Raw genomic sequence first — 15,590 nt, forward strand, 5'->3', positions numbered from 1 at the left:
GCACTTCCCTCCCAGCAGACCTTACCTGAGTTTTCTGAGGGTTGTTTTTTAACTTCAATATACTTGTTTGATGCATTTCAAGTGATATATTCCTAATATTGTATGATGGAAAGTATTTTTTAAAGAAACTCTGTGATTTCCACATGAAAATGGTCATTTAGTGATTCAGAGGGAAAAACCACAAGAGATTTTACACGAGCAGAGGCAGGGGAGCAAGAGCCACAGGGTTCTCATCCATTTTAGACACACAGTACAAAATCACAGAATGGTTTGGGTTGGGAAGGGTCTAAAGATCATCTTCCAGGGTCAGTGACACCTTCCTCTAGACCAGGTTGCTCCATGCAAACTGACCACAGTCTTGGCCAGCTCATTTAACCTGATGCTCTTCAAAATGTTTTGAAACCCACACATAAAGACCTCTTAGTCCAATGAAAAAATCTTGTATCATTTCTATCGGCAGCTTAAACTCCCTAACACTCCTCTTGCACAAAGTTTACATTAGGAAAAATAATTAAACAGCTACTGGACTGATTCTGTGCCTGCTCAGCAAGTATCAGTACCTTGGTAACTTCCTTATGGCTTTACAGAGTTTCCTGTAATTCCCAGGGAATTACCAGAGTTTCTTGGTACACTTTTGTGCAGGTTATTTCAGGGCTTTGGCACTTAGCTTGTGGCACGTGAACATGGCATCACTCACACAAGGTCTGAGGGTCTCTGAGATTCCCAAGGATGGCCACTGAATTCACAGCCAAACATCAATTTGTTATGGAAATGCTGCTCCAAGTGCCCTTTCCTTCTGCACCAGCCAAGAGGGAAAGACAGGGTGTACCAGGGAAACTCCCAGCAGGGTTAGATGGGATTTGGAAGACACAAAGCAGGACACAAAAGGCTTCAGATTCTGGGGCTGGGACGTTTTGGGGCTGCTGAGCTCTGACCTCAGCCAGAAACGTGGAGCATCCCAGTAACCCCACAGCATCCATGGAGATGGGGTGATGATGAGACATTTACACGGGATTTTGGGAAGGAATTGTTCCCTGGGAGGCTTTGAGGCCCTGGCACAGGGTGGCTGCCCCTGGATCCCTGGCAGCCCAAGGCCAGAATGGACACTGGGGCTGGGAGCACCTGGGACAGGGGAAGGTGTCCCTGCCATGGCAGGGGTGGCATGGGATGAGCTTTAAGGTCCCTTCCCTTCCAAACCACTCTGGGATTCCCCAAGTCTGTGAAGCAGCAGTGACCCTGCAGTGGCCATGAGCTGTGGGGTGGCTGCCCCAGACTTTGGGGTCTGCCCAGCTGGCACCACAGCTCTCCTGCTGTGGGGCAGGGTACCTGGCAGGAGCTCAGCAGGAGAGAGGATGGAGGTCAGGACCGACTCAACATCTCAGCTTTAGGTGGATGTATCTAGCCCAGGAAGCAATGTATTTTTTATGACTTTTTTTTTCTTCTATCTGCTATTTTCAAGTCCCAAAAAACCTACTGGACACGGAGCATCATTATGCACACTGCAACCTGAACGCAGCAGGAAATTTTAACATTTCAGCTGCATGCACAAAACCCTCTAACACATGTATATTTTATTTGATTTACTGCAATACTTTTCTTCCATCTCTTGAAAGTAATTTTTCTCTAAAGCGTAACTGCTTAATTGGCAAGTGTACAAAATATAATTACACTGCATACAAGTTACAATATTGCTTATGGGAATACCACTGTTGATGCATTCTGCTTTATTTTGTGTTTAATCTCTATTAAGAGATCTGTGTGAAAATAGCAAGGTACTCTTGATCTTATAAACATGACATGTAGTTCAGTCATTTCCCTGCCTAACCAAAGGCCAAACAAATCCAATTGAAAGACAACAGAAAATTCCTGGGTTAGCTTGGCACGTCCAAGTTAATAAAATTCTTATATTCTCCTCTAAAGAAAGTGCAGTCCACAGGACACTTAAAAAGAAAATCCCCAACGTCTCCAGGCTGAGGTTTGTCACATCCATTACACTCTGAGAGCGATGGAAGGACGTGGCACACAGGAAACCATGGCTGCGTGTGACAGCATTAGGGGGGTTTATTACATTCCCCACAAGGACCTTTGCAATCCCATCTTTTCTCATGAAAGGATGAAGAAGTAGCACAGCGACGTGGCTGACTCATGGCAGCAGGGGATGCCTGGTGCTTGGCAGCAAAACCTCTCACCTCCTGTGCCCCTGGCCCTGCCAGCCAGGCCAGTGCCATTCCCAAGCTGCAGGAGGATGCGTTGAAGGAGGTTTATGTTGGGGATCAGGAGAGGGTTCTTCCCCTGAGGCTGCTGGGGCGCTGAGCAGGCTCCCCAGGGAACGGCCACAGCCCCAAGGCTGCCTTTGGACAATGCTCTCAGGGACAAGGTGGGATTGTTGGGGTGTCTGCAGGGCCAGGAGCTGGACTGAAGATCCCTGTGGGTCCCTTCCACCAGCCTCAGAGCTGCTGCCCACGCTGTGAGCACTGACACCCAGGAGTAAGTTACTCACAGGAGGAGATGCCCTGTGCAGAAATGGGTCTCACTGCTCTGACAGACACCTACCTTCAGCACGGTTTAAGTGCCTTAAAGGTTTATTTCATTTGCTTGAGTAATGAGATTAATGTTTGTTTGTTTAAGCTAAATCATACAAAGCCAACATCTAAATGTCCTTAATTCACAGCATTAGCCCAGGCTGTGTTACCGTGTGAGCCCATCTCACTGTCCTGCTTTTAATTGCACCAACAAATTCCTGCTTTGCTCCAGTTCCTCTCCCAGAGATCAGACAGCACAGGGACACCTCAAGCAGCCAAATAAACCAATCAACATTGTCAGCTTGACATTTTACCACTCCTTGTTTTCTTTGCCACTTGTTTTTAACATATTTGACTTCTAGATCTAAAAAACCCAGTGTAAACCCAGCAGATATATATGAGAGATATATATTTCTGTACATATATTTATTTTTAAATATAAATATATATATATATATGTATTTTTTAAGAGATAGACATGATAAACCTCTGTGCATAGATACAGGGGTAGATATACAGGTGGATACAGATATATATATATAGATAGATATACACATGTACAGAAGGGATATGAAACAATGTTCCTGCCGTAACAACTCCTGCATTCTCAAGCACCACAGACCAGAGCCCAGCAATCCCACAGACCTCATTCATGAATGATGGATGAGATGGGCAGACCCACCTGCCAACCCACCTAAAGGCAGAGTAAACCTGCAAACATCCAGCTGGACATCCCCACTTCAAAATGAAAATAAACATGCACACAAAAGCTTTGCTTTTGTTCCTAGCACTACCCCAACAACATACAATTAATGTTTAAATCTGAACTTGATCTGTTTTAATCAGTTTTCACTCTTCTGCTCATAGGTTTCTCACCAGGGACAGAGTTTTCTGACGTACCATGGTCACCGAGAGCTGGCTGGGAGCTTGAATAATTCTGCACAATTAGATACAGCAAATGACTACCAGAAAAAGGAATCCTCCCTCATTTCCTTCCTGCACCTAAATTAACTCTTACCTGACCCAGCATTAGCCACAAAATGGACCAATATTGTCCCTGTGAACTTCTCACCCCGTGCCAAGTACCTGGTGCTGGCACAGAGGTAACTCATCCCTGTGACAGATACAAGGCATTTCTTAAGGAAATGGAAGGAATTGAGGAACCTGTGATCTTTCCTGAGTGCTCAAGGTCCCATCCTGCAATCTCCCCCTCCAGACAGAGGTCTCCTCTCTGCAAGTCACCCTCAGGAAGAAAATCTGTCATGCTGATGCCTGGGATCTGCAAATCCTGAGAAGCTCTCATTTGAAGGATGGGCTTCCGTGGATTCTGAGGTCAGAAGAGACCCCTGTGATTTTCCAGCCTGACACACTGCACACTAACTTACCCAAATCAATCCCTGCTTTTGAGCCTCACTCACTCCAATGAACAAACATGCCTGAACTTGGCATTTCCAAAGGTGGAGAAATCACCAGCACCTTCAGCGGTCTCCTCCACCACCATCACTAATGAAACCACAGACCTTAGCTCTATTCTTCTCCTGGCTTCACCTTCCAGCTTTCAGGTCTTGTTAAAACTCTGCCTGCTAGACCCAAGAACTCCTTATTACTCAATTTCTTTTCCCTGTGACAACACTAATTCCCTTAAATTAATTACCTCCTAGCATTCTCCTGGATAAGTCATGCAGACAGAGGTCCTGGCCCCTTCCCCTGCATCCCTTCCTGGCTCCCTTGGCATTCCCACAGCCTCCCCAGCCCCTCCTGGACAGGCAGCAGGGACAGGGTGGCTGCCACGTCCCTCCTCCAGCCTGGCAGCCACCTGCCAGCACAGACAAGGAGCACACAGGACCTTTGGCCATAATATCATATTAGTGGTGCTGGCTCGTGACTCCTCGCTGCCCCATAAAGACATGATTTCTCCAGACAGCATCCTGGAGCTACAGCCCGAGTTGTTTGCTCTGAGATAGAGGAATTTACAGTTGGCCATCTGAGAAATATTACCTGCTTGTAGCCAAGCAATACAAATTGCTGTCACCAGCAGTCACTCCTGTTTGTTATTTACCACTCTCCCAGTCTTGGTGACATTTCAAGCTCCAGCTGCGGTGACTCTCTGCCTTATCACAGCTTGCTCAAACATTAAACAGCGTGAGGACAGACATGAGTGTTCAGGGAGGCTTCTGGAAAGGGTTGTTTGGAAATTATTCCTGGTTTTACCACTGGATTTTGAGAGCTGACACTCTTCTGGGGCTCGGCCAGTTGTTGTGCACATCCCCAGTCCAAAGAGTGATGCTGTACCAAGCTGCATTTCTTGCTGAATTTTAAGGAAACAAACCCTTCTCAGTTACTTTTATCAATCTCATTCACAAGCTCTTTAAGAGAAAAAAGAAAAATTGGCTCTCAAGGATGTGCTGTCCCTAAATCCATGCCAGTGGGAACTGAGTGCATCACCATCCTGCCTCCATCATCAAATAAATCCTCAGAATGCTTGCCCAGGGCTCAGGTGGAGCTGACAGGTCTGTGGTATCAGCCTGGCCCATTTCCTGCTTTTCTAGAATAACACACGGTGAGCATTGCCACAGTTCACAGGAACTCTTCAGTAGTTCAAGAATTAGTAAAAAATACACATTGCTAGCTCAGTTAACTCTGTAAACCTCTTCAATGAGAGGTACCAGGGCTTAAGCACAAAGGTCTGACTACAGCAGTGACTGTTCAACATTCAGTTCTACCACAGCATTCACAGGGACTAAACATATCATTACTTTTCCCCATCAGAAAGTGTAATATTTATGATTTTTCTATTAGCCTCATGTGGTAATCCAGTTTTATTTCGAATACCTTACAGAACTGTTTGTTGTTCTTGTCACTACCAGCCACAGTTTCTCTTTCCATCCCTTTCCCCTTCCCTCAAGCTCTGATTTCTGGTTTTTGCTACTGATTCCCCTCTCAGGCACTTGGATGTGCAGACAAGGTGTGAGCTGGAGCACCCCAGTTTGGCAGCCAGCACCTTAAAAAACCCCGAGCCCCAGCTGGGATGGGAATGGGTGAAGGTGGAACAGACAAGCAGAGACACCTGACCAGATTCTCCCTGCTGACACATCATTCAACTGAGTTCTTTCAGAAACAACCACAACAAAAAATCAGTGGCCACAACCTCACTGCCTGTGGCTAGACCAGAACAAGATCTCACCCCAGCAAAGGGTGAAGCTAAAGTCAGCACAGGTATTCCAGTTTTAAGCTTTGGGACACCCAAATTTCCAGGTTTGATGTTTCACTGTACCATTTTTGTATAAAAAAGAGGAAAGATCTCAAACAAGTGGCAAATAGAAAATCTACATGAGCTTGTGCTGCAGGACCACAAAACTTCTGAGAACTGTGAGAAAATGAAAACTAATGAAAAAGGGTTTTTTTCCCAGATATTGAATTGAAATTAATTTCATCCACAACTAATCACAGCATGGCTTAAGGCTCTCAACTTTTAAATGTAACATCTACTATTTAGCTTAATTACTTTGCTTAATTTACTGGTTCCTTCCAACATCCCCTCTCATAGAAAACCTGGTTTTCAACATAAAAATTACAAAAAACTTGACACTGTATGACTGCAGGTACCAGCAGCATCACTTACATGTGGCCTCAGCTTTTTTTTTTAAAAGGGAATTTATTTGCAGGGTTTTCTGTCCAGGTAATTCCAGCAAAGGACATTCCCCACACCCCTGCAGAGCTCATCACACCCCAGGGTGAGACATCCACTGCCTGCAGAGGAACCAGCCCTGGGACTCACTGCTGGTTTTGCTGATTTTCTACCCCAACAATGACGTTACCAGCTCCAGCACTGCACCAGCTGCATGGAAACTACTGGATTTACAGGTTTCCATCTCTTCCCTCTGCCTCTTCTGGGGTCAATCCTGAACTCCTTGTACACCTGTTGCTATCCCAAAGGCCACCAGCATTTCAAAGGGGCTCATTCACGCTCCCAGCCAGGGTCACTCACACCTTCCAGAGCCACATGTTTATAGGCATTACAGTAATAACCAAAAGCCAGGCTAATTTTGGAATATCCCACAATTTTGTGCCAACCTCTTCAGCACACAAGCTCCTCGTTTCTCAGTGTGAAAGGATCACTTAAAAAAAAAAAAAAGAATAAAAGAAGATGATAGACAGCATCCATTACATATCTGTTATATTTAGCAACAGAGAATCCATCTGCATTATTCCTGGTCTCATTAAAGACTTGGCTCCTTGTAAATATTGTGTCTGTAATCCCCACGTTCTCCCTCTGAGCCTGCTTCAGGGGTCTATTGCTGTAATAATTGGTGTGTGTTGTTGCACAGAAACAGTGGCTGAGTGTCTGTCAACATTGCAGCAGTGAATGTACACGCAGGAGCAACTGCAGCACAACTCCTGTGGAAATCTGCTCCACCAGCACCTCAAAAAACTCCCAGCCAAGGAACCCTGCACTCTACACCTGGGCCCAAAAAATGGTGGGATTTGGTCAAGCCTGGCTTGGCCACTGTGGTGGCAAAGATCCTTCCTAATCCCACACTGCTCCAGCTGCTGGTGGAGAGGATCTGGATGAAGCAGAGCCCAAAAGTCAACAGCCAAGCAGGTTTATTTAAACTATATCAAACCTCCTTCCATCAGGAGGGGTGGAAAAGAGCACAGGGCAATTGCTTTCAGCAGGACCACTGGTTTTTATTGGCTTAAAGGATATATGAAATCACTGCCAGATAAGGCTAGAGGAGCAAATCATTAATAAGTAAAATCTACAACGGATGCATTCAAGTAACTCGGGTTTTATTTGAATATTACATAAAGTCTCAGAGCAGATGGGACTTTATGGATGCCTATCAAGATGCCTACCTTGATCTACCCTGGAAGCCCATGTATGTGAAAAACAAGGCTGAATTATCCAAAATAACCCTGGCATGCATGAAGACACAGCTCCTACCAGCTGTGAAGCACAGGGACTCTGAAAGGGATTCCAGGGACTGCCCAGACCTGGAAAAACCACAGAACAGGGATGAGCATCCAGGATCCCCCAGAGCATGCTCTGTTCCTGGCTGGGATTTCAGGATGGGCAAAAAGTCCCATAAAAACCCCCAAAATTGGCAACCCCACCAGGCAGCAGCACTGAAGACCTCAGGGAAGGGTTGGTGGGTCCATCAAAGCTGGTTCCAGCCTGCTGAGCCCCCTCCACAGCTGCTGCAGGGGTCTGACAGCAGCTCCTTACCCACAGCCTGGGAGCTACACTCCTCTCCCCGCTGGCTCAAACGTGTGAAACACCCAGAATCACACCAGCAATGGGAACAGGGGCAGTGACCCACACACAGCACTGTGGGGCATCCTCTGCAGCACCACAGCTTTGATGCTTTCCCCCAAAACACTGCCCTTGCTCTTCACCACACTTCTCCTGCCACAGGACACATCTGCAGACCTCAGAGAGGCAAAGCAAACTCCATCCCACCCACACTGACTTTCATATCATGCAGGTGCAAAACTCTGGTTCCACCACACAGTTTTCCCATCAAAATATTCCCTCCAGCTGAAGTTCTTCCTAATGATCCTACGGAAGTTCCAAATCATATAACCAGGCTCTAATAAATCACAACTCATCCCAGGAAGAGTTTAAGGCAAAGCTGGGTGGAGCTTTGAGCTACCTGGTGTAATGGAAAGTATCTTTGTCCATGGCAGGGGTTGGAATTGGATGAACTTTAAGGTCCCTTCCAAATCAAACCATTCTATGATTCTATGAAAGCATTATAGAAGAAAAAAAAAACAAAACAAAACAAACCCCCTCCCCCCCCAAAAAAAAAACCAAACCAACCCCAAGCTTTGGCAGGAGGGCCTCCATGACCTTCCCATGCAGCACCACCATGCTCCCCCCTCAGCAGATCAAGCCCAACAAAAAGCAAACTCCAATGTTCCACCTGCATTATCAGCCCAGAGAGGAGAAACAAAAACTAAAAAGCTCCAGATGTCTATTGCTGGCTCTTAAAAAAAGATCTCTGGGGCTCGTGGTGCAAGAAAAGGGAGAGCACACTTATAAAGAACCATTGCAGGACTATAACAAGTGACATTGATTCTTCTGTGCTCTGTCACCAAAACTCCTGCTGACTTCACACAGAATGTTATGTGGTGACTCCCTGGTGAAATGCCAAAATCTCATTCTCCTCACCACGATGGGGCACAGCAGAAGGAGAAAATATGTGGGTGGTACAATGAGAAGATTTGGTTTCCAAGACCTTGTTGCTGCAGAGGATGGCCATGACATTTTTCATTCTTTCAGCTAAATCTTATCTTGTTTCCTTTGGCAAAGGAGAAGGAGGCAAAAACCCAACTATGGGAACATGGCATGAGGAAGGATAGGTGGCCCAGGCATATCTGACCATGACAAACTGCATTCTAGAATTCCAACCTCATACTGGGTGTGACAAACTGCATTGGAAGTTATATCTTCCAGCACCACAAACAGCAATAGAGAAAACACCAACTCCTGCCTAAAACAATTGTGTTATCCCAGTAACGAGAGCAAAACCAGCAGAGACTTGCCAAAACCTCCCCTCCAAAGTTTCAGTGCTCCCTGCAAGAGTGGACCCCAAAAATCACCTTGCACCTCCCACACATGGTCTTTAATTCACTTGTGAGCCCTGATCATTTCTCCTTTCAGAGTCCATAATCTAAATACCCTTACAGCTGGACAGAAGGATCTGAAAAAAAAAACAGTTTAACGTGTAAGTCATCAGCCCAAATTGAAGAGCTGTCCACCAGAAGCTCCACTCCTTACTTCTTTAACTTACTACAACCAAAATACAAAGCAAAGCCAGGAACACTCACCAGATCTATGTAAGGAGTAAATGTGACACCCATCAGGTTTTATGAGACAGCATCATCCACCACATCCTAACAAAACACTTGCCAATTGCCAGTGCTGTGTTCTGAGCAGCTTTTCAACTTCTTCTGCTTTAAACACGAAGCCTCTTTCAATTCCACAGCTAATAAACAACCCAAAACATCCAGGGAAAATTAACCTACCTTTTCCGAATGGTTGGGCAAACCCAGATTCAGAGTTTTTTTTTTTTACTAGTATATTTCATTCTTGCCAGAGTCAGCTGAACTGAAGAAGTTTTATTTGAACTGCAGCCAGCCTGATGGATAAATCAACTTTTCTGGCCAAAGGCACCAGTATGTTACTCCCAGCTCATGCCTGAGACCTCAGCCCCCTCTGAGGCTGATGTTTTTTTTCTGATACAAGGAATATTATCACCAGACCCCAGTGACAAATCTGTGTACTGAAGTGCCAGTGTTAAAGATGACAGTTTGTGCTGCAGTTCTTGCCGTGGGGAAATTCCTTTGAGTGCTTTCCATCTGGGAAAAGCAGGAGTGGAAAAAGGGCACAACTTTGCCCTCGGAGGAGAGGAGGGAGGAGAGGGAGCTGCCAGCTCCAGGGGGCATCGAGCTCTGGAGCCACCCTGCCAGCCAAACCCCCAGATCCACATGGGCTGGAAAACTACCTTAAAAAGATAGAAAGCTGACAGCAAGAAAACATCATCTATGATTTGTACACTATAAAATTGGCCATACAACCCTGGACCAGGGAAGCATCTCACTCTGAAATTCTAGGAGAGAAAGGAAGAGTGAAACGCTCCTGCAATCCGTGTTCCTGAACACAGGAGAGTGCCACCACTCTGACTGAACCACCTTATTTTCTGTTCAGCTTCAGAAACACTTGGTTGTAACTTTGAAAAGGAAAGATATTTTGATTGCCCATGACTGGAGAGAGCTTGGATCAAGTGAGGAACAGCCCTCAGCCCCCAGATGCGCAGGGTTTGCTAACGATGAAAGCCAACCTCTGTCCCCCCTAATGGCTAACAGGTGGGTTTCACAAACGCCTCCAAAAATAAAAAGCTCCTTTCTAAAAATACCACCCTGCATTCACAACGCCAGATTTTCCAGAAAATACTGACGATAGCTGACGTTTCCCAAAGAGTCGCTTTTATGGGAACTTCAGGCTGCCCCTGCAGCAGAAAGTTTTGTGAGGCAAAGAACAGAAATCCTTGTTTAAGATTCGAGCCCCGTGGACGGACCCATTCCCTCAGCCAGCTCCGGAGCTCGAGCACAAATCAGCTTTATGGAAGTAACAGATTACAGAACACATCGCTACAAATAATTTTTTTTTTTTTTTTACTAGAGGATGCGTAATTGAAATGTCTGAGATCCAACAATCACCTCTGAATTCATAAATACCTCATAGTATTCCAAACACACTCTCCTATAATGAGACCATCTTCAATTTTCCTTGGTAAAGACAGACCTTTAAAGAATGCTAAAGCAGGTCGGCGCCCTTACGCACTGATGGAAACAGGAACAAAAGCATTTTGTCACCAGGCATCTCGTCTATCATTATTTTCCTCACTCTGCTTAAACAAACCTAGAAGTACGTGCCTTTTCTTCCTCCCCCCCCCCAAATATCGGCAATAACTGCGATTTCATCCCGAAGGAAAGGCACCATCTGTATGGAAACAAGGGACCGTTACACAGAACCGTCACCGCTTCTTTTCCTGCCCCACTCATGTTTTCTAAAACACAGGATTAAAATGTCATCCCATCCCTCCCGTTCCCGGGCGCCGCGTGGATTCCTCTCCTCTGGTCACGGTATACTTAATCAAGTGTGAATGATTAAAGTACTTCAATTAGAGCTACGTACATTCATTGCAGGCAATTCAAAGGCAGCGCAGGAGTGCAGCTGAAAGAAGAAATTACTTCTACTACTTTGAGATCTCCATCTCCTACTTTCCTCCTCCCCAGCACAGCCAGAGCCCTGGGACCCGGCAAAGTACCAGGCGCTGAGCTCCAGCCAGGATTTACCTTGGGGGCACGTCCCTCGGCAGGACAAAAGGCTATTCTTTCCCCCTCAGCAAGTCCTGCAAGTTTGGGGGGGAAATGTTGGGTTTTTTTTTAATCGTGGGGCGGAGTGGTGTGAAAAGAACAATCTCAGCGCCTAAATCCACGCACCCCCTCTGATTTTCCATTCTGGTGATATCAGGGTAGGGTTTAAAATGGTCAAATCGGGGGGTGGGGGGGAATACACGTAATGAATAAATAGTGGGGAAATTATTCTGAGTTCTGCCGGAGGGGTACGAGGTGGGAGGGAAGGAGCGAGGCGCGGCCCCGCGGACACCGCGCACCTCCGCGGCTTGGGAGCGTGGAGAGTTGCTAAGTGACTGAGCGGCGAGCGCGGTTATTCAGCAGTAATAAAATAATTAAAAAAAAAAAAAAGAAAATAAAAAAAAGGAAACAATTTCCCCCCCATAATCTACCTAAAATTACGATTAAAAAAGAAAAAAGGCAATAACTAAATACACTATTCCACCCCCCCCCCAGAAAAAAATATAAATTATAAAGGCAGCGCAAGACGGCGGCTGCTCCGCGTCCCCCGGAGCATCGGCCGCGCCGCACCGCGGGGTTCCCCCCTTGCCCAAACTTTCCTGCCGCCGCCGCCCCGTTAATCCCCCGGCAGATGTTGTCGGCGGCTCTCGGCACTAAGTAAACAATGCGGGGCCCGGCACAACAAAAGATTTCCCACTTCACCCGCCGCTCCGCGCCCACCCGCGCAACTTGCGCGGCCGCCTCCCTCCACCATCACATTTCCACCTACCCTCCCCTCCTCGGTTTTTTTTTTTTTTTTCCTCCTCCTCTGTCCCCCTCGCCGGTGAGGTTGACTAAAGCAAAGATGTCCTCGCTTTTCCCTTGTCCTTCTCGCCGGGAAGCGCAGCCGCCGCCGCTCCCTTACCTGCTCCCGGCCGCCGCCAGCCCCGCGCCGCTCTTCACCGCCGCATCCCTTCCCGCATCCACCGCCGGGCTCTGCTTGCCGGAGATCCACCTTAAAAACGCCACCCGCTCGCACACCGCACAAAAAAAAAAAAAAAAAACTTAATCCTTCCCCCCCACCCCCCCTTTTCCCCGCTCTCCTGCTCCGCCCGCCGCCGCGCCGGGAGCGGACGGGGGCACCGGAGCCCCGCAGCAGCAGTGGAGAGGATGCTAATTGCAACTTGGGGGGGAGGGCCGCTCTTCCCCCCCCCCCCTTCCTTCTTCCTCTTTTTTTTCCTGCTTTTTTTTCCCCTTTTTTGTTTGGGTTTTTTTTTTTTTTTTTGGTTGGTTTTTTTTTTGTGTTTTGTGGGTTTTTTTTTAAGCCAGAAAGTGCCCGGGCGGCGTTGGGCGGAGCAGCCGCTCCCCCTCGCCACGCTGGGTGAGCGGAGAGCGAGGAGAGGTAGAGGCTCTCCTCTCACTGCCTCGCTTTTTTTTTTTTTTTTTTTTTTCCCTCCCTTCTTCTTTTTCTCTCTCTCTTTTTTTTTTTTTTTTTTTTTTTTTTTTTTTTTTTGGCAATAGGCGGGGTCTCTCCTTACAAACCAATGACACAAACCCACATGGACCAGCCTCGCCCCCTATAGATACTCTTCACTACAAATAGGCTCTCTCGGGGGATTAGTGGATCAGCCAAAGTACAAACAGACGCAGCGAGGAAGGGGCGGGGGAGGCGCCGGGGGTGGGGAGCGGCAGCGGGACCGTGCGGGGCAGGGCAGGGGCTCGGCGGGGCTCCGGGGGCGGGGAAGGGGCTCCGCGGGGCGCGGCGCCTGTTGCGCTGGGCGGAGGGGCGGGGAGGGCGGCAGCAGCAGCGGCCGCCGCCGCCTTTGTTCGGCCACCCGCGCTCAGCGGCCCGGCCCGGCCCCGCGGCAGCGCCGGCACCGCCGCCGGCCCCCGGCGCGCCCGGCCCGGCCCGGCCCCGCGGCGCGGCCGGAGCGGCGCGGCAGGCCGGCGGATGAAGGGCAGCGGGGCTTTGACATCCCGCAGGCCGAGGGGCTGCCGCGTCCCCCAGTCGGTGTTCGGCCGGCTGCGAGAGAACGAGAGCGCGCTCGGCGCGCGTCTGTTTGTGTTTGTGCTCCGTGTTACCCCCGTAGATTTGGGAATTAGCGTTCGGACAGACGTTCTTCATCTGCTTATCACAAGAATGTGGGCAGGTGGTGATCCCATCGTTTTGTTGTATAATCATCAAGCGTCCTGCATTATATATATATGTATATATCCCGTGCTTCTCAATCAGCCTGGGAAACAGTACATTCCTTTTCCACTCTAATAAAGCCCTTGAACCAGCTCAGTTGTCCATCAGAATAAATAAGCGAGCTTCAGTTTTTGTGGGTGGAATTACGCGCTTAAGGGCCCAAAGATCTTGATTCTTCGGAGCACGTTGTACGTCCTCGGTGGATGTTTGTGCCACGTCCATCATTTGTCCTCCCAGCACCTGCTGCCCGGGGCTGCTGCCGCTGTCCCACAGAAGCTGGAGCCAGGATTCCCCGTGGTGTCAGTGCAGAGATGGCCACAGCTGTGGCCACCCCGTGATGCCCAGGCTCTGCACGATGTGGTTACAGCCAGGCACCTCAACGCAGATTTTAGCAAGATTCAGCAGCTTTCAGCTGAAAGATGCATCTGATTCTGCACTTTTCCCTTTGGCAAAAGTCCCTCTAAAGGGAAAACTCTGCTTGCCTGGAGGAAACCTCAACATGAAAATCACAATTTCCATATTACTGGGACTTCTTGGATTTCCTTCATGGGCAGCACTGCTAACTGTCAAAATATTGTGGGCAGCTCCTTTGCACGTGGGGCGCAGTGGATGAAGGGATTTGCACTGACCAAGGCCTTGCTCCTGGCATTGCAGTGGGGATTTTTTTACACCACAACGCTGCTCTCACTTTGCTTTACCCAATTTGCTTTGTTAAACATTCTACACACAGTGTGTGGGGGTGCCGGGTAGGAACACAGCAATTGCTTCCCATAAATAACCCTGAGTTCATGATGTAAACAAAAGCAGTGACATAAGTTGAGGCCAAAGACACAAATAATTATTTCATTACCAGAGCAATTAGGTTACAGGTTGTAAAGGAGAAAGCTCTGAAGCTACACATCTTCGAGTTTAGCAGGGGGCAATCCTCAGGCATGTGGATTTTTCTTCAAACTATTTGGATTGCGATCGAACATTCATCAAGTGTGAAATAGCCTTTGTAATGAGATGCTCGGAAAGAAGATACACAGTGGGTTCAGTGGGAGGCCTGGAACGACGGGGGTTTAACTTCAAATTGCAGCTTTTAAAACTTCCATTCAGCTGCTGTCCAACCTTGAAGGAGCTTCAGTTCCTCCAGCGCCTCACTGGTTTGTGTAAAATTTAGCGTGTGCTCAGAATCGGGTGTTTTGGCTTCCCAGAATTTGGGAGCAGCAGTTTTGTGACAAGTAGAAGAATTAAAAGCCCAAGAGAAGGATTGTTCTGCTGTGTGCAGGCACAGACCAGACCTCTCTCCTGGCCTCTTTCCTGCAGGTTGTTTCTAGATTTTACCCAACTTCTAGCCCGATGTTTCAGGCAGTTACTGAAAAGAAAGGTTCCACACCTCTCTGAGGCACCCAAGCTTATGGACTCACTGGGGATGGCTGTGCTGATAGTCCCTGCTGGGAGAAAACCAGTCCTGCTGAGGGATGCCTGCAAAGCAAATCCAAGCTGTTCCTCTGTTCCATTTATTTTAATTTATCAGTAGCTGTACTGAAAAGTTCCTGGTAACAATTAGGGACCGAGCTCTTCCAGCATAATTTTTTGTGAAATCAAATGAATTTTTAAAAATGCACTCCCTACAATTCCCTCCAGTATGAGAACTGGGTGTTTGGGGTGCAGGATTTACACGATGCCCCTGTTCCCTGCCAGCCAGGGCTCACCTCCCTTGCTGCAATAATGCTGCTCGCCCAGTGTTGCAGCTTTATCACTAAAACATAACAGAAAGTTTGCAGCCCCTGTGTCTGCGCTGGTTCTATTTGATGAATTTGTAATTATTTTTAGTAAAGGATGACATGCTTCTCTCGTGAATAACTTGTTTTCCCTGAGCAGGGGATTCAGGGGAGTGGTGATGTTGGGATATTGTTTCCTGACCCACATGCTGGCTCTGAGCAGCTGAGCACCCATCACACGAGGCTCCACCAACCGGGAGCAAATCACACTTTGCCTCTACACTTCACCGACACGTCAGCCTGGGAGCA

The 15,590-nt window shown here is 47.8% G+C and overlaps 1 protein-coding gene across 3 annotated transcripts in view; it reads right to left on the reverse strand.

Moving 5' to 3' along the window:
- Positions 1-15,590, reverse strand: part of CTBP2 (C-terminal binding protein 2) — a 289,398-nt gene that overhangs the window by 120,498 nt on the left and 153,310 nt on the right. Inside the window, exon 1 of one of the 3 annotated variants that reach the window (XM_077784739.2) lies at positions 12,310-12,397. The exons of 1 other annotated variant lie outside the window; for it this stretch is intronic. The gene's annotated coding sequence lies outside the window, so the exon portion shown is untranslated. Of the gene's footprint in view, positions 1-12,174; positions 12,398-15,590 lie in introns of those variants that run through there. One more of the 3 variants, XM_085582952.1, reaches the window with a different exon arrangement.

This window comes from Lonchura striata, chromosome 6, assembly GCF_050655825.1.
Source record: "Lonchura striata isolate lonStrDom1 chromosome 6, ASM5065582v1, whole genome shotgun sequence".
Taxonomy (NCBI): domain Eukaryota; kingdom Metazoa; phylum Chordata; class Aves; order Passeriformes; family Estrildidae; genus Lonchura; species Lonchura striata.